Source organism: Equus asinus, chromosome 20, assembly GCF_041296235.1.
Source record: "Equus asinus isolate D_3611 breed Donkey chromosome 20, EquAss-T2T_v2, whole genome shotgun sequence".
Lineage (NCBI taxonomy): Eukaryota > Metazoa > Chordata > Mammalia > Perissodactyla > Equidae > Equus > Equus asinus.
The window spans coordinates 104,056,919-104,082,292 of record NC_091809.1 but is presented as its reverse complement, the minus strand read 5'-3'; the positions used below and the strand labels follow the sequence as shown (position 1 = coordinate 104,082,292).

The 25,374-nt window shown below is 39.5% G+C and overlaps 2 long non-coding RNA genes across 9 annotated transcripts in view; one reads left to right on the top strand and one right to left on the bottom strand.

Annotated features, from left to right (window-relative positions):
- LOC123278852 (uncharacterized) overlaps positions 1-18,251 on the top strand; it is a 97,470-nt gene extending 79,219 nt beyond the window's left edge. For 5 of the 7 annotated variants that reach the window (XR_011495951.1, XR_011495950.1, XR_011495952.1 and 2 more), the window contains one exon: positions 15,624-18,251. This is a non-coding gene — a long non-coding RNA (uncharacterized lncRNA). Of the gene's footprint in view, positions 1-11,338; positions 11,641-15,574 lie in introns of those variants that run through there. The other 2 variants (XR_011495948.1, XR_006516536.2) reach the window with 2 other exon arrangements.
- On the bottom strand, positions 14,975-20,966 carry LOC139041158 (uncharacterized). 2 transcript variants are annotated; one of them, XR_011495954.1, is made up of 3 exons: positions 20,860-20,966; positions 18,955-19,108; positions 14,975-15,348 (listed from the first exon to the last, which is right to left on the bottom strand). It is a non-coding gene; the product is annotated as an uncharacterized lncRNA (long non-coding RNA). The 2 variants fall into 2 exon arrangements; XR_011495953.1 differs by having other exon boundaries at positions 18,955-19,074.
- Positions 20,967-25,374: the final 4,408 nt, after the last annotated feature.

Below are 25,374 nucleotides of genomic sequence, written 5' to 3'. Positions count from 1 at the left end.
GTTGACCCTCTCCTAGACTGAGCCGTCCATGGCTCTCAGCTGAGCCTCCTGTATCCACAGTGCCTTTTCTGGGGGCAGGTCCTAAACTCTTTATTTTCTCCTCAATGGCACAAGTTCAAGCTTTATTTTTCAAAGGTTTTCAGCTTAGATTTTCTGACTCCATACCACATAGCTTCAAACTCGGGAAATATTTTGAAAAGAAACCTGGTGAGGACACTTTAGTCTCCAAGTTTGTCTCTCTAGTCACTCGAGACTCTCAAACTCTTTGTGGGCAAGGCTCAGATTTTCATCCTCTTGCCGTGAGCCCAGAATTGATATTTGTCCCCAGGAAAAAGGAGCATCAAGGTCTTGTCAACTTTCCGTGGTTCTCTCTTTACCAGAATCTTGGGTTGTCTCTTAGAATTCTTAAGCAATTTCAGATGCCATTATACCTATCATTTTTTATTTTACTCAGCTTTTCTAGTTAGTTTTGGTGATGGTGTCAATTGCTCACAACTACTCCACCCTACTTGGAAGCCCAAGTTTCTTAATTTTGTTTTTGATTTTACTACAATTTCCTCAGTTTGGAAAAACAAATCTGTAGTATATGCTAAAGATAGCTTATATGCTTTTAATAAAAGACAAGACAGAATATATTACATTAGTAATGGGAGTTTAGAGAGATGAAAACTGTCACTTCTAGTGTGGTCACATAAGAGGGTTTCTGAGATTTTTGTTGATTTGGGGTAAGATTTGTGTAAGCATAAGGTAGAGAAGGACTTTCCAACAAGAAAAATCACATGAGCAAAATTACGAAGAAAGAAATGCGTGTGGCGTGTTAGGGGAAGAGTGAGAAGAAAAACGTTGACAAGGTAAAAGATTGTTTGTTGAATCAGAGTAAGACTCACTGTGACTGTTTTTCCTCCTAAATGCTGCAGCTGAGGTCTCAGGAGTGAGAACAGTCTCTTTGGCAAGACACAATTCAAGGTAAAGTTAAAAGAATGGATGCTATAAAGTAATTCGAGGCAAGGAGAGCCTTTTCTCAGAGTTGACCTAAGGAAATATTTACTAAACTCAACTGCACCCTAATGTGGAAATCCATCCACATCCTTCCTTCTCTTTTCCTCAGGACTCAGTTTCCTCTTCTAATACAGGGTAGAGATTGCCTATGAGTTTGGACCTACTGCAGGTCCTAAAAGTTATAGGTGTGTTTATAATTAATAAGAAAAATACTATCATTCTGGAAAAAAATGGTGGATGGGGACTTAGAGGGTAGGGAATGGGGAAGGGGGAAAGGGATGCATGTAAGAAAGGGAGAGGATGGTCTGAGCATTGAAACCTCGTGGTCTCATAGTGTGCACTGGGACGGTGTTTCATGTTAGGGGAGAAATATACTCATCCATTCTTCAAAGACAGAAAAATCGTCACATTCCCTGGTCAAAACCAGACACGATAGATCTTCAGTGAAAACAACGGGACAGAGAGGGAAGCTGCTAGTGAAGAACACCTAATTATCAGGTCGGAATTTTCTTGGTGAAATCCAGACATGGAAACATCATATTTCTTTATTCAGTAAAGACAATTGTAGGGTTCCCTGACACTTGTATCTATGTAAAACCTCTGGAGCTTACTCTCCTGGAGCAATAAAGGAGGAGGCAGTTTTCAGTCCCTGATGAGTCCCTATCATTACTATGCTTTCCCTGCTGCATAATACTCCTGCGAACTGCTGCTTGTCCGCTGTTGGGCGCTGTTTCTTCGCCAGGCTACATGGATAAATCCTTCACCTTGATCCTCTTCTGATCACAAGCTCAGCTATGGCATGGCCTGATGCTGCTGCTAAGGTGGTAGCCTTTAACGTCCACTCTTCCACAGCTATCCACAGATAGCCAGCAACCTGTTAGAAATAATGAAGAAGTGGGCCTTAGATCTCCACTTCCTGTCCCAAACTAGGGAGGCTGACCCCCAGGATTAAGCCACAGCTCCTGTTTGCGCTAAGCACCAGCCTTTCTATCTCTTTCATACTTAGAATAAAGTAGAGTGAGGGAGGAAGAGCGGAACATGGCTTTTTCATTTATTAAAATATTCTACATTAGCAAGAACCACCAATGCATGTTTCCATCTACAGATAGAGCTCCATTTCTGAGTGCTCACTATATGCCAAGAACTGTGCTAAATATTTCACATGCACTTCCTCATGGAATCCTTAGAATGACTTTGAAGGTTGTTATTATTCACCCTCACTTTGCCAAGGAGGAAACTGAGGCTTGGAAATATTAAATGCCTTTTGTAAAGTCACAAAGTGGTAAGTGGTGGAGATGTTATCTGAGGCCTATGCTCTTACTCACAGCTAAAATGAATCAAATCTGAGAGGTTTCTCAAAGGTGGGCCAGGTAGCAAAGCATTCTATCAGTTTTTGTTTATCTGGGAATACCTTCATATGGCCTTTATTTTTGAAAGACAGTTTTCGTGGGTTTAAGACACTCGGTTACAAGGTTTCGTTTTGCTTCTTTTTCCTTTCGGAATTTTAAATATGCCATCCCACTGCCTTCTGGCCTTCATTGTTTCTGATGAAAAGCCAGAAGTTTATCTGGGGGTTTCCTTGTATGTGACGCCCCCGTTTTCTCTTGCTGCTTTCAAGATTATTTTTTTTTTTTGTCTTGATTTTCAACATTTTTTACTATGATGTGTCTGGGGGATAAACATCTTTAATTTAAACTACGTGAAGTTTGTTACTTACTTGGATGTGTTGGTTAATATTTTTCATCAAATTTAGGAGGCGTTCAGCCTTTATTTCATCAAATATTCTTTGTGTTTCATTTTCCTCCCTCTCTTCTCTTAATGGTACTTCTGTTACATGTGTGTTGTTCTGCTTAATGGTGTCCTATATTCCTGAATCTATGTGAATTTTCCTTATTTTTTTCCCTGCTCTTTAGATTTCATAAACTCTCTCAAACTTTTTTCAAGTACGGTTGCATTATTGGGGCTTGCTTTATGGCTTAACCTGTGCTCCACTGCTGGAAGTATTCCACGTGCGTTCAAGATCACTGTGTATCCTGTTGTGGGTGGATATATAAATGATTCTTGTGCCACGCCAACTCTGCTGCGGAGCTCCTATCATGATTTTATTGTTAATACTTTTCAACTCCAAAATTCCCACTTGGTTGTTGTTTATAATGTCTGTCCCTCTGTTGATACTCTCTATCTTTTGAGAGCTCATCCTTTACTTTCCTTTAGAACTTTGAACATATGTATTACGGGGTCTTTGAAGTCTTTGTGTTCTACGACTGACATCTGGGCCCCTTCAAAACTGTTTTATGTTGTCTGCTTCTTTTTCCTTTGAGTGAATAACACCTTCCTGTTTCTTTGCATATCTTGTAATTTTTTGTGGGTACTAAACATGCTACATAACTTATTGTCACAACTCTGGATACTGATCTTCCTCCAAAGTGTGTTGCTGTTGTTTACTTGTTTGTTGGGTTTTTTTAGTCACTTGACCGAACTCTTTCAGTGAAGTCTTTTCCCTGAAGTGTGAAACCTCTGATGTCACTCCTCAGAGGGGCAGCCCAGCATGACAGATTTAAGAGGATTCCTTTCACTGTCTCTTTCCCTCATCTTTCTGTTACACTGTCTGCCTCTGTTGGTATCACACCCAGTTCTTAGCCTGCACTCATTGCTGGCCAGTTGCTTTACTGTTGACAACAGTGTGCTGGGGCGTAGTTTACTCCTCAGTCTGACCTAATTAAGCTGGGAAGAATTTGCAGGAGTAGTTTTTGAGGCCAGTCTCTGACGTCTATTCTGTCTTCAGTAGAGCTCTTCTTAGCCGTCTCTTTCTCTGGTGCTTTCTGGTAAACTCCTAGTTAGTCTAGGGTTTAGCTTCTTGCTCTCATAGGGCTACCAGCCTACTGTTAATTGCTTATTCACTAACATCTCTATTTTTTTTTTTTAACAATCTACTTAGGCTTGAATGTCACTACATTGTCACAAAAATAAATTTAGTGTCCTTGAATTGAGCTTCATAGCACTCTGTTCCTACAGCCTGCTCAATCCCTTGGGCAAAATTTCTGTGTCACTCTGGAGCCAGGGGCAGGGACAGTGGCTTGCTTCTCTCAGAATGACGCCCTGTTGTAAGAGCAGAACACTAGGTGGGGGCATCATCTCTGGTCTTGTAGGCTTGCTGCTCCTGGTGTGGGACCTCTGACACCATGAACAAAGTGGACAGATTTGGGCTTGTTCTTGTCCTCCAGTGCCTGGAGCAGAGTCTTCCCGTCCTCTGGGGTTGGTGCAGGAGGGAAGTCTCTGACCTCTTGGCTACAGTTGCTTGGCAATTATTTAGCCTCTGTAACACATAACTAGGGAGTTGAGATACGCTGGTAACCTGTGTTTCCCAGATAGAAACCACATCCCTGGACTCTGATGCGGGGTGAGAGAGAGCTTCGTGTTCTTAGCTCAGCCTATCCAGAGTGGAGCTTTCATCCTGCTGAACTGGAGACGGGGTGGGGGTGGAGGAACCTGGTAGTGGTTCACATGACACAGACTCTTGCTGTTTTTAGTTGATTCAGTAGATTTACTTGAATAAATGTTTCTTCATGTTCTATAGGGCCTTAGGACTATTTCCAGAGATTTTAATTTTTAGAAAATATTTTTCACCAATTATTGTCATTTCTCTGGGGAGCTCCTCACACCACCATTCTGGAAATCAGCTCTAAAAGAGGTTGTTATTTGTTGAGGAATTATGTTTCCAAGCACTGAGAAAAGAAATTTCTACCTCGTATATCTTTTAGTGCTCACAATAATGCTAAGAAGTAGCAGGTTTATTACCCCCTTGGATAGAGGAGGAGCCTGAGCCCACAGATGTTATGTCATGTGCCGGAGCTCCTTTAGGTGCTAGATCTCTGACTTGAACCCAGACTGAGCGTTACTAACACTCTTATTCTAAGAGTAAGAAAAAAAGGACATAATAATGGACAAACTCAGTGCCAGAGATTTTCCATGAATGGGTTGCTCACAGTTGATGTCTGTAGAACTTGCCTGTGTAGCAGGAACTTCGCTGAGTGGCTGTGAGGAAGCCAAGCTAGCTGCTGGGAAATTGTGCCCATGTTTAGAGAATCAGGTCCCTTTTTCATTCCTGCCAGCAGTCTCCGGGATTTCTATATTCTGATTTGATTCTGCATTCAATGTACAATTGCAATACAAGATTGAAAATGTTATTTGCAATGTAATTCTAAAGTAGTTTATACTCTTGCCTAATTGAAATGGCTTGCTTGAAACAGTTCACCGCACCCAAATATGTCTACTTAGCTAAGCGGGGGCACTTCCAAGTTGATTCTCTACAAAATGTTGCAGCAACGCAGTGGACTACGTCCTGTCACTGGCTGAGTTTTTCTAAACCAGTGTATTTATGTTAACATTTTGAAGTCTAAGGTGATCGTTCCTTCCTGTTCATTAGCATGATATTGTAGGGAGGCCAAGTTATGATTTTATTAATGAAAACCTTTCCTTGATTGAAGACAGTCGTGAAAATATGTCAGAAGTTTTACAGAGTTTTACAAATGCACATTTTTATTATCATTCCACAAAGATAACACTGATAGTTGGTGTTGCCAACATAATGCTTATGATCTTTGCTGGAATGAACTCTCCAACTTTTTTCAAGACACCCTTTGTGGAAATAGATGATATGAACATTCTGACGTCTTCTCTAGTTTTCTTTCTCTTCAAAATTAATTTCTGTGAAGTTTCAGCCTCTAAGCTTCAATCAACAAGTATTTCTTGGTCATCTAAAATTTACAGAACATCATGCTAAGCAGTGGGAAAAATATTGAAGAAGTGTAAAACATGGTCCCTGCCCTCCAGATCCTTAATGTGTGTTATTTGGGAAGATAACATGACGTATTTGAAAGAAGTAGAAAAAGTTCAAATTCCAGCTCTAATAGTTACCAGTGATAGGACTTTCAGCAAGTTATTTAATCTTTCTGAGTCTCAGTTTCTCCATCAATAAAATGAGCCTCGTTAATATTTATTTTGAAAATTTTTGTGAATCTTAAATGAGTTAATTTACGTAAAAGCTAGCACCATATCAGACACAGAGTAGAGACTATACATGCTAGTGATGACGATGATGGTGTGTATGTATATATATATATATGTATACATGCCATAATCATTTTCATTATTTTATATATAAAAAACATTAGGGGCTGGCCTGGTGGTGCAGCAAAGTTCTCGTGCTCCACTTTGGCAGCCTGGGGTTCACCAGTTTGGATCCCAGGCACAGACTTATGCACGGCTTCTCAAGCCATGCTGTGGCAGGTGTCCCACATATAAAGTAGAGGAAGATGGGCACGGATGTTAGCTCATGTCCAATCTTTCTCAGCAAAGAGAGGACGAATGGCAGTGGATATTAGCTCAGGGATAATCTTCCTCAAAACAAAAAAAATTAAATACTATACATTTTCAATGGCAATGTCAAATTAGAAGCTAATTGCAAATTCTTAGTATTTACATATACTTATGCTTAAAGACGTTAATGATAAGCTTAAGTTTTTTCTTTTTTGGGGAGGTGAGGAAGATTCACCCTGAGCTAACATCTGTGCCAGCCCTCCTCTATTTTGTATGTGGGCTGCCACCATAGCCTGGCTGCCGATGAGTGGTATAGGTCCATGCCCGGGAACCGAACCCAGGCCACCGAAGTAGAGCACACTGAACTTAACCACAAGGCCATGGGGCCCACTCCTAAGCTTAAATATTTTTGACTTGCCAAATTCATGAATGAAAAGGATACAAGTCAGTGCATCCAACTTTTAATTTACTAAGTTAACCAGGAGTTAATCTGATTGTGCATCTGAGAGTCTGAGGAATGACTATGGAGAAGGATGGGATATGTCTCTTGATATTCAGCAAGATAGAAGAATCATCAGAAGAGATAAAGAATGGCACTAGAGCAGAGTTTGGTTTTAGAGAGCCTCCGGCTTGAATTTGGACACAATTATTTCTAACTTTGTGACTTGGACAAATAGTGAAACCTCTTTCTTCCTCAGTTTCCTTATTCTGCAAAAAGGTATAATCTATATAAAATGCTTAACACAGAACCTGTAAGAAAGTAATTGCTTTAAAAATGGTAATTATTGTTCTTTTAGCTATTTTTTAAATCATTGAGTTGAAATTTGGTTTGCATTTCTGACCATGAAGCATCAGTCAAAAGAAATGCCTGGATCTAATATGTTCAGGAGCTCAGGTGAGTGATAGAAGGGCATAGGAAACTGGATTAGTTGCTAAAGAGGATGCTCTCATGAAATAACCTGTGAAAGGGACATCATCCCAGACTCCTGAGCCACAGAAACTGTGGGGTAATCATTTTGTGTTGTTGTAAGCCACTACGTTGGTGGTAATGAGTTAGGTAGCAAGAGAAAATTAATACAAAGCTCAAGACAAAGAAGCGAAGATGGGCCATCTTGAACTTCACGTTTAAAGACCTGAGTAGGTGCCAATATGGCCTGACTGAGCATTTGTATGAACGTTGTACATTTCAAATTAGAGCATGATGAATCTCTCATACAGCTGATAAACCGAGGCCTCAAAAACGTGCATACATGTAAAATAGGCTTGACTTCTGCCCTCCAAGGAGCTAACAAGTTAGTAGGTGGGATAGACAGGTCATAAATTAAAAAATACAAGTAAACAATAAAGGTGGGACAAAAAGGCTGCTGAGTGTGTGCTAAAGATGGAGGCTCCATTTTTCCGGCTCCCAGCTGAAACACTGGCTCACAGTATAGAAGAGAGACTTTAAAATCTGACTCCAGAGACATCGCCACTATTAGAGGCTCCTCTTTTGGACTTACTTTGATTTCTGCAGGAACCACTTACACCACATTTCAATTTGTGAGCAACAAAGCACATCCTCGTTCCAATTTTTTGGATTTTATCCAGTAAATTTATTATTGGGCTGAGATGTCAAGAGTAATGGATTTCTTCACCAACCATTTTTGGCTTACATCAAGAGCCCAAATGCAACAGAATCTGATGTCATAGTAAAAAATTATGTAAATAATACTGAAAAAGCACTGCCCCAAGAAAAATATTATAAATAGTCATAGGCAGATGATGCTGCTCTGATTTCTGAAACTCTTTTTTTATTCTTTTCATTTTCAGTGGAATCTAATTATGATGCCCCTAAATGATAGGCATTCTCAGAAGAAGCGTGGAAAATGGCAATAAAAAGCCTACACTGCACTAATGGATGCAATCTATGTTTAAACCCCCCTCCACCGCCACCATTAATTTCCAAATCCCAGAGTTGCAGTAATTTATGATTATTACTCGACAATTTACTGCTGCTTCCCCTGCCTAAACATAGTGCTTGCTTCCTAAGCACCCTTCTCAGGGCAAACACAATGAGAAGGCTAACAGTCCTGCATAAGTGGGTGCATTTAAGGAACATAAGTTACCAACTCTATTGAGGTTTCCACTTTACATAAAGAGCTGAGATTTTCATGCAAGGGAAAGAAAAATACAACAGCTCATTTGGAAGTTCTCATTTCTAAATAGGTTATGATTTGGAAGAGGCAACAATCAATTTTTTTTTTTAACTATTTGTGGAGAAAAAGTCAAGAAGTCTATTCATTCATTCATTCATATGTCCATCATTTATACATACCACGTCTGCTGAGGACCAACTGTGCACAGTGTTGAGAATAAAAATACGGCTAAGATATGCGTTCTGTCAAAAGGAGCTCTCAATTAAGGGAGAGAATTATGCACCCAAATCACTTGGACCAAAATGACAGGAAGGGATTTGAAGGATGGGAGACATCCACCAGCTTTGGGCCTGGAGTGGAAGGGAGGTCTGTTTTGTGTAGAAAGTGCTCAGTAGGAGCTCTTTGTGCCTGCCTACCATGACAATGTAGGGTCATTAGAATGGGTTTCAGGAGAATTGAGGACACAATTATTTTGCAGCCGTGGAAGCTCAATGTGCCTTCTGTGTGAAACAGTAACTACAAGGAACTGGACAGATGACAGGCTTCTATGACAAGAGGGTCAAATAAGCATGGGCTGTGAGGTGTTCTTAATTACCCATACACCTTTTTTTTCTTTTTGAGGAAGATTAGCCCTGAGCTAACATCCACTGCCAATCCTCCTCTTTTTGCTGGGGAATATTTGCCCTGAGCTACCATCCGTGCCCATCTTCCTTTATTTTATATGTGGGACGCCTACCACAACATGGCTTGATGAGCAGTGTGTAGGTCCGTGCCCAGGATCTGAACCAGCAAACCCAGGGCCGCCTAAGCAGAGCCCGTGAACTTAACTGCTGCTCCACCATGCTGGCCCCACCCATACACCTTTTTGAGTGGGGAAGAAACTCATCCAAGGGAAGAAAAGATGCCCAGCTTAGTCTTGGACACTTGTTGTCCTCTCCAGAGGGTGTTCCCTGACTCGTCTGGATAAATGGGAATGAGTTCCTAGAATGGGCAGCAGTTTGAGTTGGGTTGTTTGAATAAAATAATAAAGAATAGAGAATATTTAACTTTTAATACGAAGAGAATTAAGTCTATAATATACCAAAGGATGAATGGGGAATGGAGGGGCCAGTTCATAGAAATTATGAGACATGCAAGTCACTCCAAGTAAACATAAAATCTAAGCAAAAAACAGTGTTCTACCTATGCAAGTACAGTTTTAAAGGTAACTTCCCCTTTTAACCATAAGCCCTACGTATATATAAAAAAAATCAAGGGGCCAGCTCCGTGGCCGAGTGGTTAAGTTCTCGTGCTCCGCTGCGGCAGCCCAGGGTTCGGATCCTGGGCGCGGACATGGCACCGCTCGTCAGGCCACGTTGAGGCGGCATCCCACATCCCACAATTAGAAGGGCCTGCAACTAAGATATACAACTGTGTATGGGGGGGAAAGGGGGTTGAGGAGATAAAGCAGAAAAAAAAAAAATCAAGAGCAGCAACTTCCCACTCCTCAGTATGTAGTCTCTTAAACACACCAGGGTGGTGCCAGGCTAAGAGGCCCAGAGGCCCTTTGGTAGGACCAGAGAGATTGGAATGCTTAACGCAGCCCCACCCCAACCCCAGCTGGCTGTGCATATACCTATATACCACCACTGCTGCCCTACCAATATAGGGAAAAGGAAATACAAAAAGAACAATGATACCATTAGGGATATCTAGTTCAGAAAGAGGAGGCATTAAAATATGAATTCCAAGAAAACTCTTGGGTGGCCAGAGACCAGACTCAGTCAAATCAGACTGCCCGCAGGCTATTTCAAACCAGATACATTACTTAGGTTAGGTTTCCTAGAATAGAGCCTGAGACGGGGGCATTCTGTTAGAAATGATTCTCTTGTGCAAGAGAGAGCTTTTAAGAGAAAACTTTAAGGAAGTCAAGGGGAGAGAAGAAGATGAGCAAAATGTCGAACTGAAATTTAGCTTCAGTCGGCTCCCCTCAGAGGAAACTAGAGCGTGAACCGCGCTGCAGAGCTCTCACACTGAGGTAAGGGGTTGAGTTTTCCAGCCTCCTCTTAATCATCCTTTCACTCCCGCAGGACGGCTTAATCTCTGGGCTGTCTCTGTGTGAGGCAGTTCATACTGGCCTTGATTGCAGCTGGGAGTGATTAACAGCTGCACTATGGGTGGGGAGGAGCAGGAAAGGAGGCCTAGGTGGGCGTCAACAGCACCTACTGTCATAGACATGTGACATATAACAGGCTTTCTGATTACGACACTGAGCCCCTTGGCGTTCTAGTACTGCTCCATCTGTTTCCATTTTATTGGCCTCTGGGAAGTGCAATCATAGAAAGCATGATATTGTGTCAAAGTTAAAAGGTCTTCGTCCCCCACTCCTTGGTGGCTACCTCCTTTGGGCTGTTTAGGGAAGCTGTGAGGGCTGCCCACGATATTAGCATCATTCACAGAAGGCAAAAGGCAACAGGGTCACAGAGCAAACTTCTTACCACATCAAGACGGGTGACAAGGATGTGCAGAGCTTCTTATGGGGGTCTCCTTAAATCTTAAAAGTTAGAGAAACCGGGATTTCAGTGATATCTTTTACAGGGAGATTCTGAGTCAGAGCCCACTGTAGTGGCCTAGAAAACCTGGGTTACAATTATCAAATGGTAGTGTGGGAGATTATAAAATTATTCTACAAAGATTTCAAACATTTTAGAGGCTCATTTATTACAAATTGTGCATCTCTCTGGTCTGGTAACTAAAGCAGAACTTCTTGACTAGTCACATTTTCAATGGGACAACTTATATACCTTGAAGCAAAAAAATTCCTTAAAAATTATTCTCTGGTCTCGATTTGTATCTTTGCTCCTGAAGAGTTTTAAACTTCGTATTCAATATTATCTCACCCCCAGATGCATAGAGAAATTCTGAGTTTAATGCTGTGACTGTTTTTACTGAAGACTAACAGAGGGGCTTCTCACTGGCAGACCCAGAGAAGTACATGAGCCTTTTGCCTTGGTTGCCAGGAAGCTCAGAGGTAAATTTTTAGTAAAACTCAACTCAGTCCATGTTTTTGATACAACTAGAATTCTGACCTCATCACTGTATGATTCTTTTTAATGGTACCAGTCAGTATCTGCATTTTATTGTTAAGTACTTCAAATCTTTGAGGTAGGCAAGATATAAATACTGAAAAAAAATTGTGTATATATATTCTCTAAAGGCATATGTATTTATGTGTGGTACATAGTATATGTATACATTATATAAATACACTCATATTTATATGTATTTGTATATATAAAACTTTGTGGTTTTATGTTTATATATTGCATATTTTTATATTTGTATTTGTTTTTGTGAAACATTTATTTGTATGTATAATTATTTATAAGTTAATATATGGACTAATATATGTAAATATTAAAATACACAAATATACGTGTGTATGCATGTGTGTGTGTGCATGCGCAACATAGCGGCATTACGGTCTATGGCAGACCGCACGTACTACAGTGGTCCCATAAGATTAGTACATAGATCCTAGGCGTGAGGTAGGCTGTAGCATCCAGGTTTGTGTAAGTGCACTCTACGACGTTCATGCGACGATGAAATCGCCTGACGACACATATCTCAGATCATATCCCTGTCATTAAGCGATGCATGACTGTATATATACTCTCTAAAATAGATCACTCAGATTAATAATATTTGGATTAAATATAAAAGAATGTTTAAAACCTTGCCCTAAGACTGTTTTTATAAGAATTGGAAGTTTTCATCAGGTAATTTTTCACTTAAAACCTCAAAAATGTTAATGTACCCATGTTTTTATTAATTCGCGAAGCAAGGCCAAATCATGCAGGATTTCGCACCTGGTGGATGGATAAACTGATGGACAGATGGATGGGACAATTGACTGATTGCTTGTTTTATTCGTTTAGTAAGTAATTGAGCATCCATTGCTAGACTGAGAGAGATTAAAAATGAGTAAGTCTCTGCCTTGTCTTTGAGGAACTCCCAATATAGTGGGAAAGGTAGACATAGAAAGAAATAAAATGTAACTAACTGTGTTAAATGCAAAATGGACAATGTGCAATGGGAGCACAGAGGAGGGAACATTAATAGTTACCAATTAATCTCCTATTAGATGCAATAATAATTGTTATGAATTGATGTACTTTTACTATGAATCAGGGCTAAAGGCTTTACTTGAATTAACCTCAGAGAATCTGTACCACAGTCTTAGGAAATTAGCTACTGAAAGTAAGCAAGCTTAGCAAGGTTAAGTAATTTGCTTAATGTCAAACTGCCTGTGTTTGTTGGAGCCAGCATTCATTATCAAAATAACTCTCTCTCCTGCTGTTATGGAAGTCTCCCTGGAGAGAAGATATTTGATCCAGGTTTTTTAATATAAATAGCAACTTTCCTAAATATGATATTGGATTCAAATAAAGAACAAATAAAAATATATTGTGAGCTTTGAACGTAGAGCCGGCTTTAGGTTAAGCAGTCTGGTATCACTATTGATAGATTTAGCTTTCACTCCTCTTAAATCAGTTTTGGTAATTTATATTTTTCTAAGAAATAACGATCACAATTTTAATTTTTTTACAATAAGTTGTACATATTATTCTTTGAAAGATTAAAAACAAACCTCCACTACACAGGAAATTACAGTCCTTTTTTCACTTCTAACGTTGTTAATTGATGCATTCACTCATTATATGTTTATCAGTTTTGCCAATTTCATTAGTATTTCTCCAAAGAACTAACATATTTGATTGTATCATCTTCTACAAACTTTGTTTTCTGTTTTGCTAAATTCTACTTTTGCATTTTTTATTCCCTTCCTTCTATTTCTTTCAATTTAATGTGTTGTTATTTTTTAGTTTTAAATCTTAGAAACTTTATTGTTTTCTGATATATGAATTTAAGATTATATATTTTTGTTATAAATATTGCCTTGGTTACATCTCAAAGTTTTTGTATATCTTGCATTCATTGTTTTAATTAGCTAAATTTTGTGTAATTTCCATTGTGTTTTGAGGATTATGAATTATTTAGAAGTGTGTGACTTTTTCCTTTTCAAACACGGTGACATTTTTTTGTCTCTCTTTTTAAGTTAATTTTACTTGAGTAGCATTTTTCTTGTGGCACCTGATTAAGACGGTACTGATTTTTTTTGGTATTTCTTGAGACTTCTTTTTAGGCTAACCACTAGACCTTGGTGTGTGGTAAATTTTGCACATGTTCCATGTGACTTGAAAAATATTTATAGAGAGGGCAATGTCTATGAAGGAGGGGATTTTTGTTTCTTTCCCAGGAACGATAGCAAAGACTCACATAATACGGACGGCCCTGAAAATACACATCAGTCTGATGAATTTGCTGCTTGCTGTATCTATAAGTTAACCACGTTATGCTTGAAGAGTGTAAAGTTCATCAATATTTTTCCCTCCTGCTCAGAAAATATAGGCACCCAAGGCTTTACTTCCAATCTTCCATCTTTCATTTTATGGTTGCCTAGAATTTTAGTTCAATTTTATTTTTCCCTATATTTTTATTTATATGTATATTTAATTTTCACTCCTATATTGAAGCCCAAGGCTCCAGTTTTTATTTCATGCCCATTTGTTTCTCATCACCAGATTGTATACAAATGCTACCAACGGATCACTGAAGGGTGAGATTTATTTTGTTTTCACTACATAGTTAGCAGATTTATTTCATGAATCTATATTAATAAAGCAAGTTTAGAAGATGAATTTTACGTTCTTTTGCTTTTATCTGTTTTAAGTCAACTTTTATTATTCTTAAAGTAATACATCAGATAGTTTAAAAAGTTAAATAATACACCAAAGCTTGTAACAAATAGAGCTGGTCCATCATGCGCCTGCTCCTGCCTTTGGAAATGCTCCTCCCAATTCTTCTTTGCACTGCCTCTTATTTCTTTCTTAAATTGTGAACACACACACACTCATCCCTTGAATTATCAAATGTATTGATGGGCACAGTATTATGATATAAAAAGGTAAAAATACTTTATCTTTCTTATACCTTTCACTACTCTTCCTCATCCATTCAATATAATCGTATTGTAATTGTTAAAGTCAATATTCAGTGTTTTAATTATTATAACTGTAACTATTTTACTGGCAAACCAATTTTCCTTTCTTGAACATCTTTTGATTATTTCCTGGAGTTAATAATTTTTCATTTTCTTATACCTCTTGCCAAATATCTTTACACCTTCCAGTAATTCTTATAAAAATAATAATTCAATAAAATACTTTCAATGCAACATTTCATGGAATCATATCTGTCAGGTAAGATAGTCACTCACCCAGGAATAAACTCCTCAACAACTCCATTCTCTTGCTAGAAAGGTGATATTCTACCCTCATACTAGATGGATATTTTGGCTGGATTTTAGATTCTAGGTTGAAAAATAGTTTTTATTTTTAGGTATGCTTTTTTTGGTGAGGAAGATTGGCTCTGAGCTAACATCTGTTGCCAATCTTCCTCTTTTTTTTTTCTCCCCAAAACCCCAGCACATAGTTGTATATACCAGTTGTAAGTCCTTCTAGCTCTTCTATGGGGGATGCCACCAGAGCATGGCTTGATGAGCAGTGTATAGGTCCACACCCAGGATCCAAACCAGCGAATCCTGGGCTGCCGAAGTAGAGCATGCGAACTTAAACACTATGCCACCAGGCCGGCCCCTGAAAAATAATTTTTCTATCAAATTTTTAATATGTGTCTTTATTGTCTTTAGATTTCCATTATTGTTGTTAAGAAGTCAGAAATCATTCTTATTCCTTTGAGGTCACGTGAGACTATAAAATATTCCTCTGATAGCACATATCTGTATCTCCTTTTCTTCTCAGTCATCCCAGGTGGGGTGGAGCTCATGCAGGAGCTGTAGAAAAGTTTGAGTTAGTCAAGTAGAGAATAAATTCCAAAAGAGTCTAGAATTGACGGAAATGGAAATAAAGTCTGAAGTGAACAACAGAGGTAGAAGAATTTATTGTCTTTATTACTGATAATGCTGAAATAGGAGATCGTGGCTTAGGGGTGTGTGTGGCAACAATTGATTTCCTAATATTAGATCTAGTAATTTTACATATTTATGTGCCCATTTGTAGGCTATGCTGGACAAATAATGCACTCACACACCTGTCTATTCTATGACAGAACATGGAAGGAGAAGATCGAAAGACAGCGTTCCCGGTGGCAGCCAACTCCCGAAGACACAGGGAAGAGGAAGAGGTGATGCCCTGCATGCCGAGATACTACCCCTAAATATACAGTCAGACTTCACTCTCTTCCCCAAGAGAGGAGGAAATGAAGAGGCAGAGAAAAGCCCAAGTGTTACATGAAATGTTGTCCTTCCACATGTGAATCAGTTTCCCAAGGCTGCTATGACAAAGATCACAAACTTGGCGGCTGAAAACAACAGAAATGTGTATTCTCACAATTCTAGAGGCCAGAAGTCTGAAATCAAGGTGTTGGTAGGCTGCACTCCCTCTGTTGGGAGAAAATTCCGCTCCCTTAGTAAACAGACTTGAGAGCCCCTCGCAGAGAGAGACCCACGTGCTTGCTTCCATGTAGAAGCTGAGCCTCCACGGTCTGAATGTGGAGCCGTGGTGCCTAGATTTAAAGACGTCAGAAAGCTTTCTGTGAGAGAGAGGAGCAGGTGGGAAGGAAGTGCTCGGATCTGCATGGAGAAATAACTAGAGGAGAAGAGATGCCATGGAGGTGGTGATGGAGTGGGTGCTGAAAGAGACTTTGACAGAGACAGAAATGACCAAGGAGGTTTTGAAGTTGTTTTCTGCGGAGTGTGTGCTGTGGCTCTTCTGCCTCATGTATCTAAAGGAATCTTCATGAAGTCCACGTTGATATTAACATATTAAAGGATATGGGAATCGTTTTGCAAAATAGGAGGTGGTAAGCTGTTGTTTCTGGTTGGCATGAGGCAAAATCAGAGACTATACACTTAGAAGCAGGAGCCAGAGGGCAGGGAAATGTCAATTCTAGAGGACCAATAGCAAGAAGGTGGGAATATAAGATCATGGAAATATCCTTGTAAAAGGACAAAGTAGAAGTTTTATTTGTCTTTGAATCATCTATCTTTCCATCAATAAAACTTACACCTAACAAAAGCAACGTGAAGATTTTCTATCACAATTTTGAGCAGCATAAAAAGAATTTGTTATTGACCTTCTTAAGAGTTTGCACAGGGATAAAATGGCAATTATTTAAACCAAGTTAGAGTCCAGAGCTCAGTTTTTTTAGTAAGATTCTTGCCAGTAACCTAAAACTTCTCTTAAATCTGTGCAATTTCTCATCCCCTTCCATGAACCTAACTATCCACCTTTCCGTGTCTGAACTGAAGTATCAAATTGATGCTGGAGAAAGTCGCTTGGCGTTACGTCTTATTACCACTGCGTTTTCATGATCATCAACAGGAAATAACCAGCACTCCCTGGTAATAATGCTGTGTTTTGCTTGTCAGCCTAGATTTGTCTTTTTGCAGTGACTTTTTCAAATTCTCCCTTCTCAGATCTCTAGCCTTCCTAACTTGTCACTCCTCCTCAGCAGATGTCCTGACCTACTCCATGGGGAAAGGCAAAGTCATCAGATAAGAGCTCCCTCAACTTCTCACTATCATAACCTTAAATTTAACTACTTCCAAATCCATTATTTCCTTAGTTTCTTCTGTTGAAATAAGTCTACCTTCTCCTTCGTGCTTTCCACCCTTCTTAGGAGGCTGTCTCTCCCCACAATTTCTGGATATTTACAGTATCAATTTTTGCTAATTTTAGCTTCTCTCTCTTAACATATTCTTTCCTGTTGGTATTTAAAAATGCTCAAATCAATTCTATCCAAACTAAACAAAACCAAACCTGTCTAACACCATTTCCCTTTTCTCCCATTTAATCTCTCTCCTCCTTTTAAAAGCCAAATGTCAGAAAAGTTATCTGTGCTTGATATCTCCAAAATTTTCACCAACATCATATATCTCAACCAACTTAAAATGCTATCTGCTCCAGTTGTCAGTCCCCAGAGAGGCTGTCCACCAAACTCCTGATGAGCCTGTGTTCATCAGACTCCTACTTTGTGCTCTCATTGCACCATGTAACTTTCCTTCATTGTTCGTATTCCAGTTTCATATTACACATGTATCTGTTTGATTTTTCTGTTATTATCTCCCCACACTAAACTCAACTTTCTTTTATTGTTTTTAAAGATTGGCACCTGAGCTAACATCTGTTGCCAATTTTCTCTTTTTCTTCTTCTTCTTCTCCCCAAAGCCCCCCAGTACCTAGTTATACATTCTAGTTATAGGTCCTTCTGGTTGTGCTTTGTGGGATGCCGCCTCAGTGTGGCTTGATGAGCAGTGCCACGTTCACGCCCAGGATCCAAACCAGTGAAACCCTGGGCCATCCAAGCAGAGCACACAAACTTAACAAATCGGCCACGGGGCCGGCCCCATAAACTGAAGTTTCATGTGGATAAGAACTGTGGTTGCATTTGCTCACCATTGTTTCATCAATGCCCAGAAGAGTGCCTGACATATAGAAAGGCGTTAAAAATTGTTGCTGAAAAGTTATGACTAGTCCTCAACTTCATTTCATGCCACAATTAAGAGCCATGATTTGGTTTATCCTTTGTCTATTGACAATGCTGTTTGAGTGCGCAGGGTGTACTGAAAGAATCACCCTACAGGTATGCAGCATAGGGGTCAAGAGAAATCTTTATGGGCAGGATCAGCCCTCATCCTATTCAAATATTTCGATTTTATTGTGATCTTACTTTTTTCAGAACAATTCATTCATTCACTTATTTGTTTAAATATTGTTTATTTAACACTTAATAACTGCAAAACACTTTGCCAAACACTGAATTAAATTTTCCTATGTTTTCCAAATAGAGTATCTCTGATTCTTTGCTTTTACAAAGAGATTTCAGCATCCCCTTCTTACTCTTTTCACAGGGCCTGTCTGAAAACTACATTAAACATTCACTTCTGCCTGCTTCACAGAGGCGCAGATAAATGTTTGGAATAGGAGCGGTGTAATTATCTTTGATTAGTGACTGAGCTTACTAACCCCCATTCCTTTATTTTATACAACCACAACAACAAGAGAGGAAGTAGATGTTGATTAGGAGGCACTAATGTAGAGCATTCATGCATCGCTATAATTCGGCTCATGAATATGCATAGGTTATGCATCAGTTGTTATTCTCAACAGCGTAGAAGGTACCTCAACCAGTGCTATAGTCATTTAGGATTAGAAAACAGACGGGGATATTGGAAAGCAATTCTGGGGAAAACATTGGGCAGAAGCCAAACACTCTTGCTTGTGCTCCATATGGAAGTGGTCCCTAGGCCTTTCATCATATAAAATGCGGCTGCTGATTTAAGATCCCAATAGAGGAGCGATAGCAATCTTTAGTGGCAGCTTGGAATAATGCTGATGTTAGGGGTACAAAGCAACAATATTCAGAAGCAACATAGTACCGTGGAAAGGCTCTGGCTTCAGGGGGCTCTGACTTCAAATTCTGTTTCCGTTGCCTTCTAGCCAGGTTACCTTAAGTAGGTTATTAGCCTGTTTGACCTTCAACATCCTCACCTGCAAAACTGTAATGATAATGTCACCTCTCAGGATGTTTATCTAAATTAAAAGAAAAAAATACATGCTTTTAAACTGCTAGCACAAAGGCCTTCAGATAATGTTTGTGGAATGAAATCTAAATCAACCATATTGATGACCTTTCCTTTCAATCCACCTTATAAATGATTAAATGTATATATCACTTAAAAAATTTGCTTGGTTGAAACTATTTTGTTCTCTCTTAGTCAACTGGCAAATCTTTTACCTATTATCTCCCCTCTAAGAACCAAAGTCCTCTCTCTCATTTACTCTGTCCTGGATGCAGAAAATGACTTCGCATACATATTTAGCTCACATCTCCATTCCTGAGAATTTTCTGTCACCCAGTCAACTAGCTGAAGGGCAAGTCCACCCTTTGCCCCCTTTGCTGTGTCCCCATGCCTTCAACAGCTGATTGGACCAATAGAGAATGCCCGACATAGGATTGCCAGATAAAACAAGGACACTCAGTTAAATTTGAATTTCAGATAACAGAATTTTTTAGTATAAGTATATCCCAGGTGTTGCATGGCACACACTTATTGGCTAAATCCAGCAAGCTTAACCTGGCACAAAAATGGGCCAGTCCCCTAAGGATTTGGAATTAGGATATAAAAGTCTAGTTAGTCCATGTGCATGTCGGGACTGGCAGAGCCTATAGATCAGCCCTTGCACAATTAGAGACAAAGCTGCTGTACAGAGACAAAGGAAGAGTGACAAAGATTTCGAAGTGCAGGGATAAGAGACCACGTGGCCACAGAGAGAGCGAGTTACTCCGGTATATAACTTAGTATTTCTTTGATTCACTTCATTCTGAATTCAGAGTATAGACTTTCTGCTATCGCATTCTATGAAATGCCCCTGTATCTCACAAATGCCCTTTTTCGTTAAGCAAGTTTGAATTTGGCTCTTGCAAGTGATATTCTGGTCATGAAAGGATCAGTTTTCTTTCACCCACTGCACCCTCCCCTATCACTTCCAGCGTGGTTCAGAAGAGCCAGAATTAGCAACTGTTTATGACTTGGCGTGAAAGATTGCCAACCTGCAGGTTCGTGCACTTGCCTGTGTGTAGCAAACAGACTGTGAAAATTAAAATTACTGAGAAGTAGTAAAATCTAATGTATTCAAATTAAGAATGGTTTGAAATGTTTTAGAGTTTGAGAGAAAAAAGGTAAAAAAAGAGGTTATTTGGGGAGAAGTTGAAATCTGATTTTCTTTAACAAGCATTTCATCATCAGGATATGACTTCTCCTAAGTTCTGTCATCAGATAAATGTATTTAAATGTTGGTGAGAAACGCAGCAGATTTCTGCCAAGCTAGCCTCTTCATTCCTTGTCGCACTAGCCTTCGGTTCAGTTCAGTTCCTAGCCATTTCCCACTTGAGTGTTTGTTTGTTTAATTTTTTATTTTATTTTTGTTTGTTTTTGTTTTATTTTTTGAATTTTTATTTTGGTTTTTATAGCAGTAACCTTGGATGATAACATTATATAACTTTCAGATGTACCTCATAATATATTTCAAATTCTGTGTAGATTACATCATGTTCTCCACCCAAAGACTAATTATAATCTGTCACCACACATGTATGCCTAGTCATCCTTTTCACCCTCCTCCCTTCCCCCTTCCCCTCTGGTAACCACCGGTCCAATCTCTGTTGCTATGTGTTTGTTTGTCCTTGTTTTGTTTTGTTTTGTTAAAGATTAGCACCTGAGCTAAGAACTGTTGCCAATCTTTTCTCTTGTTTTTTTCTGCTTTATCTCCCCAAATCTCACCTGTACATAGTTGTATATCCCAGTGCAGGTCCTTCTACTTGTGGCATGTGGGACACCACCTGATAGTGGCCTGACGAGCGGTGCCATGTCCGTGCCCAGGATCTGAACTGGCAAAACCCTGGGCTGCCTCAGTGGAGCGCACAAACTTAACCACTTGGCCATGTGGCTGGCCCCAGTCCTTGTTTCTTATTTTCTACTTATGAGTGAGATCATACGGTATTTGACTTTCTCCATCTGACTTATTTCACTTAGCATAATACTCTCAAGGTCTATCCATGTTGTCACAAATGGCTGGATTTCATCCTTTCTTATGGCTGAGTAGTAGTCCATTGTGTATGTATACCACATCTTCTTTATCCATTCATCCCTTGATGGGCACCTAGGGTGCTTACAAGTAATGCTGCAATGAACACAGGGGTGCATGTATCTTTATGCGTTTGCATTTTCAAGTTCTTTGGATAAATACCCAGCAGTGGAATAGCTGGATCATATGGTAGACCTATTCCACTTCAGTCTTTATAATTGCTGTTCTGCCGTCTGTTCAGTCTTTCTAGAGATTGATGGTAGCATCTGAAAACTTGAGCTGTTAATAGTTTAACATCCATGTCCTTCTATTTCTTTTCCCTCCCAAGCTTATGCTGTGTTTGTTTGCTGTGGTCGTTTCCCTACCCCAAGAAATTGAGATTACTAGAGGCTATATGAAAATCAAGAGTGTTCATAGGATAGAAAATTCTATTGATATTTACTGTATTTTAAAATTTTGAATACAAATAAAAACATCGGTAAAGTGCAGCTAGATGAATAACAGTGAAGGATGATATAGAAAAATAAATTGAAATATCAATATTATCTTATTTTTTTCACTTATTCACTTTATATACATCTTTGATTACCCATTGTTTTCAATGGATCTATTGAAGCATCTATTTTTTTTTGATAAAAATTAGGAGGCACACATAAGAAATTATTCCTGAATTGAAATAACTGCCAGTCTAATGGCAGAGACAAGCAAGTGAGCGCGTAGTTGAGATTTGGCTAAGAGGGGAATGATGGAAATGGTAGGACTTCCGAAAACTAAAGCAATGAAGAGAGTAAGGCAGTCAGAGAAGGGGAAGGAGAGCATCTTCCAGGCAGAGGGAGCAGCTCTTTCAGGCTCTTAGAGGCATGAGAGCACAGAAGAGCCTGGAAACTAAAAGTAGTTTGATATTCAGAACTAAAATATTCATTGCTTTATTCATTCCACAGTACATCTTGAGAAAGAGTGAAGAAGGCTGGAGTGGTAAGCAGGAGGCCAGATCGGAAATAGCTCTGTACACCCGGATAAAAGGTTCTGAATCTGTTCTTAGCGGGGAGAGAGGCCTAAGCAGTAGAGAGGCCTAATCAGGCTTGTATTCTGATGGGGTCCTCAAGCAGGGGATGGAAGAGCATTGACGGAGGAAGACTTGTTGCTGCCAATCTGATTATTCCAGTAAAACAGGCAACCATGATGACTGCTTAGAGCAAAACACTGAAGAGAGTGAGCAGGTGTATGTGCACTGGAGGGTGGACGTGGGCATTTAGGGAGTAGAGTGGGCGGATCTTAGTGACTTATTGCTAGCAAGGGAAAAGTGATGCACTGCGGTCTGCCATCACTTCCCGAGTTCTGACTTCGCTGACCAAGTGGAAGCTGGGGCATTTCTCTGTCTCCTTCTGTCTCTCTGTCTCTTTGTCTCTGTCCCTTTACCTCTCTGTCTCTCTATATCTCTGTTTCTCTCTATCAGTCTGTCTCTGTGTGTCTCTCTCTCTCTCTCTCTCTCTCTCACACACACACACACACACACACCCTCCCCAGTCTAGAAAGATAAACTGGTTTGAGCAGAGGCAAAGAGGGTTGAAAAGCAATGGTAAGTGCATTGTTAGCTGGGCTAATCTGAGGCACTTTAGGACATCCAGGGAGAAATGCCCAGCAAACTTATTTGAACATAAGTGGTCGGACTTGGGGGAGAAGACGATACATAGAGATGAAGATTGGTCTTCACTAGCATATCCTGGCTGCCACCACAAATCATTTTGTAGCGAGCAAACTTTATATAAATTTAAGTTATAAGAGTAATATTCTGAATTTTTAGAAAAGAGATTATAATTTTGGAATATAAGTACATTTTAGAAAATGTACAGTTTATCAATAAAAAGGTGGAAAGGACTAATTATTTACCACTCCCTTCATCTTTCCTCCCTCCCTTTATGTCTCTTTTTCTTTGTTTTTCTTCTTTCCTTTTCAATCCCCCCTCAACCTCACCCCCCCCCCACACACACACACACACACTTTCTTTTAACCTTTTTCCTTTTATAGACACCGTTAATCACAGGGCACTTCAAGTCACCGACTGTTCGAAACAAAAGCTGATTTTAATGATTTGGGAGAAAGAATAACACTTGAGCTTGTAAACCCTAAAAGCTTATGGGAACCTCGTGGAAACCTCTTACATAAGTCAATGTGACCTCCTTTCCTCTCATTTCTCATGTTAAGAAAGCAGCATACACGTCAGTGTAGGGCTGAGGAAAGAAGAGAGGAGAGACGCATCCAAATTATGGTCTTAATGAAGACGTTTCTTCCTTTTTACCAGTACCTCTTGGGCTAGACCCCACCCTGCTGATTGAAACCCTGAGGCTAGATCAGGAGAGCAGTCAGGGAAAGCGCTGTGCCCGCTGACGTGATACAATCTTTTAAGGGAAATGTTCAAAATGTTTCAAAGCTGCTAATTCTGGATGGGTGAATCATAGAAACTTGAACTCAATTTTCTTTCCTTTCTCCCTGTCCAAGGCCCCAAGCTATTGTAGAGAGACCAGACCACATTCAGAAGTCTCTTTCAACTATAAAAAGAGTTCCCCCATAGTATCTGCTCTTCTCAAAATGCTTCTTCAGGCTGTCTCTGGGGCTTTGTGAAATCAAAGATAACTTTTAGCTTGTATGTGTGCAAACAGGACTTTGAAATTCATATGCTCTTTTCCAGTGGTTTGGTTTGGGGAAATTCATGGTTTTCCTCCCCTTGGGATAGTCACTGCCCTGAAAAGCTTCTGTACCTTAGTGGAAAAGATGAGGAAAGAAAAGGACAGTGAAAAGGATTGACATTTCGTGAACACCTTCACAGGCCAGGTGCTCTCAAGCTTTTCCTTTGACATACATCATCTCATGAAATCTTTATGCACACACTGCCAGCTAGGTTGTTCTCACTCTGGTTTAAAATGGAGGAAGCTGAGTGTTACAGCTGAATTGACTCATCTCAGGTCACACATCTTGATAATGACAGACTGGAAATTCAAACCCAGCTGTGAGTATCTCTGAGCCATTCTGATTCCCCATGTTTCTGTGCCAAACAGTTGATGCAATATTCTACCTAAGGAAAACATATTGTCAGATAAGTGTATCTGTGCGATCCATAGCAAACTCATTTGAAAGAATTACTGAAAATATTAGGAAAACATGCAAAAGAAAAAGATGCTGGTGAGACCACATTTTTGTGGAAGACAAGTTGTTAACAATGGAGCAAGGATTTGGTGAACAGAAAAAAGTGTAAACTGTTTGTTACTTATCATCCACAAATAATTTTGATGTTAGACGATTTAAAACGTTTTGGAATTAACTGCTTCATCCCAGGAACTTCGTCTTTCTCTGCATCCACCAGCTAACCGTTTTTACTCCTGTGGGAAGCTACTAATTTTTATGAACCTTTATAGTCATGATGTGCTGGGAAGTGGTTAACAAGGGGCTCTATGGGAAAAAAATTAAAAAGAGCTCCTTTATTTGTAGCATTTACTGATTTCCATGGGTAAATATTCCCGCCATGGCTAATTTCAAGCTATCAACATACATCACTAAACACAGAGTTGAGAAGAGATGCTCATTAGTTCATCATTATATAGTATTTCCTTGTAAATAATCAAAGGCACATAGATAATAGCAAAATGCAGCAAAATAATTAGGAGGTAATGAGTTATAAGTATTTCTTAACTTTTTAATATGATTTATTTGCCTTGTATAATTTAATTTTTAGCAATGGATGTGCTTAAAAACTGGCTTTCAGAACTGAAACTTCAACAGTTTGCTCTGATAAGCTGGCATGAGACAGCTCCAGTACCCAACTCTGGTGCCTTCATGGTCCTCTTGGCTTCTCTGGGCTCAGTTCCTCTCAGTCTGTTCCAATCATTGCTACATACTGTTGACCTGTCTCTCTGCCTTGTCTCCTGTCAAAACTGGCCTCTACAGTGTCCCACTCTCTCATTGCCTGGAGAGATAGCTATGTTTGAAAATTGTTTAGTAGATTAACTATCCCCAAATCGTTTATAGCCTTAACACATGCATAAGAATAGTAATTTCTTAATTGAAATAAATGGATGACTAATGGTAGAAGTGTCAGAGACCACAGAAGAGTGGTGGGTGAATATTTTAGGCTGGTGGAACTTCTCAGTAATCTGAAAATTACAAGGACCACCTAGTCATCGATGTATAATATAGGCTCTGAATCCAGATATGCT